The sequence below is a fragment of the Notechis scutatus genome, unplaced genomic scaffold (assembly GCF_049901735.1).
Source record: "Notechis scutatus isolate UNSWTSFEM ecotype Mainland unplaced genomic scaffold, rNotScu1.2 NSCUSCF24, whole genome shotgun sequence".
In the NCBI taxonomy this organism is placed as follows: domain Eukaryota; kingdom Metazoa; phylum Chordata; class Lepidosauria; order Squamata; family Elapidae; genus Notechis; species Notechis scutatus.
The window spans coordinates 233,504-236,236 of NW_028263149.1; positions in this window are offsets into that span (position 1 = coordinate 233,504).

The following is a 2,733-nucleotide window of genomic DNA, read 5'->3' on the forward strand; positions in this document are numbered from 1 at the left end:
TAGAAAACTATCTGGGTTTTAGGATTTGATAAATTATAGTATCTCATATAAGAACATTAATGATGCACTGGATGAAGAATTGTGCCAACCTTCATAAGTATGTAAGGGAGCCAATTTGGTCTACTGGTTAAGCCCCTGAGCTAGAAAGCAAGAGGCTGTGAGTTCAAGTCCCGCCTTGATCATGAAAGCCTTCTGGGTAATTTTGGGCCACTCTCTAAGCCCCTAGTTGTTCCAGTCCCAGATTTGTTACTCCATTGTAGAAGGTTGCATGTGTGCATTCAGTTGTACATTCCTTAAGGATCCAGTTAATATGAGGTAGATTGAAGTCACCAAGAAAGATAAAACATGTGGGAAGGATGTTGCCCATGTTAGTAGTGAATTTAGCTTGTTTACATGTTTGATGTCATAATCTGGGGCTCTGTAACATAGTAAGAATTGAAATGTGATATTTAAGGATAGTTCACAGATGATGGTCTCAGGAATAGCAAGCTCCTGGGTAACTTGGATGTTTTTAGATGTAAGGACTTTTTATAGAAGAAAGCAACACCACCTCCTCTACGGATGAAATGAAAGCCATCTGGGTAACTTTGGGCCAGTCATTCTCTCGCAGCCCAACTCACCTCACAGGGTTGTTGTTGTGGGGGAAATGAACACAACTACTCATTAGTACTCATTCCCCTTACTTTCTTTCTATTGACTTATTTCTAATTTTGTTAATTATATCAACGTGTTTATAATTATCAACCTTCTGTATTTAATTCATACTTTAATTAAATTAATTAATTCATAATTCAATGATCATTCTCCGACTAATTTCTACCTCTTATCTCTATCCATTTCTGCACATTGTAATTTTTTAATTTCATTTTTATCTATGAGGATCTCTTCGTTTTTCCACTGTTGTGCAAACATAATTCTAGTCACTGTTAACACGCATAACATTAAATATGTATTGGACTCCCTTTCTTTATGTGGGTGCCAACAAAAATATTTCTGGTTTTAAAATTTAAATCTATATGTTGCTTTACCATTTTTGCTAACCTTGACACTACATCCTCTTGAATAGCTACACTAGCAGTGCCCAATACTGAATTCATATATTCCAGTTTTTTAAACTGTGGAATAAATTTCAGAAAAAGAATTCAGTATTGCTCTGTGAATGTGCCTATCAATTCCATTCGTAATCTAACTTCTTAGATGATTTTGTACCATTATCTTTTTTTGGTACTATATATATCTGCATAAGGCTGTAAAAAGCTTCAGTATATTTTTAAGCTGCATTTTAAAAAGGTTAGGCGACCAAACGTGGCTCCCCCTGGCTTCTCTCTCTCTGCTATAGAGAGAGCATTCCATTAGGGAGTGTTGGTCCAGGTAAGTAGTCTTGGCTAGGAAAGATTTTTGTGCAACTACTGGCACAAAATAACAAACTCCCTTGGTTTGTTAATGGTATTTCCACTTTAAGTGTTTCTTTTTCAATTAATGAATTGTAATTATGAAAATATCAGTCATTCTTTTATATAGACAGTGCAACATCTTTTTTATATACTGCCATTTTCAAATCCACTTTCAGCTCCGTCTCATTCTTGTCTGGTGAAACTTTTTCCATAACATCTTTTAAACACTAACTAGCTATAGTGTCAGGGACTCTTAAAAGTAACTGAATATTACTGATCTCCGCTCCTCACCTACTTTCTTCGCTTGCCACTGCCTTCACCACTCAACTTACAACAACAATCTAGTCCAAACCACTACAATGTTGAATTTTTTTTGCAGCACATTGCCAAGATGAAAAGGCAGATGAGTTTGTCTACTTTCTTTGGCAAGAAAACAAAAGGAGTGGAAGAATTACCAAATTGAACCATCAGGAAGGAGTAAAGAAAGCTTTCCTCAGAAAGAAATTGAAGAAACATTTATCATCTAAGGCTCACAACATCTGTGCAGAGAAGTTGAAGCAATGTGAGCAGGATGTCATAAGTAAAGGACTGGAGAAGATGACTGAGAAAGATCTGGGTAGTACATGGAGAATGTTTACTACAGTGTATAGTCTGGCACAAACGTGCAGACCATTTTCATATATAGAAGATCTGATTGAATCACAAATAACAAATGGTTTAGATTTGGGAACAGGGTTGCATTCACGTAGAACTGCAGTCAATTTCATTGCAAAAAATATCAGGAAAAATTTATTTACCAAAATTATTGAGAAAACTCACAAAATCTGTTTGATAATTAACGAAACCTCAACAATATCTTCCAAACCAGTTCTTATACTATACTTAAAAGTTGAGGGTACAGCTTTCTCACCAACAATTTTCCTTGAATAAGTAGAATTAGATAAACAAGATGCAGAGACGATATATTGTTCGGTTATAGAAAGTTTGAATAAAGTTGGGTTTAATAGGAACTATCTGTAGAAACATTTAATTGGATTTTGCTCTGATGGAGCCAGTTATGTTTGGGAGAAAATCTGGGGTAAACACTAGGATAGCCACAGAGTTTCCAAATATTGTAACATGACACTGTTTAAACCATCGCCTGCAACTTGTTTTAGATGATTCTATTAGGGAAATAAAGCAAATCAATCATTTTCAAATTTTTATTGATAAAATATATTGTAGTTTTCCATCAATCAAATAAGAACTTTAATTGAACTTAACAAAATTGATGTATTGCGAACATTTAAAAACAGGCTGCCAATTTAAAGACATTGATCAATTAAAATTTCTAAATTAT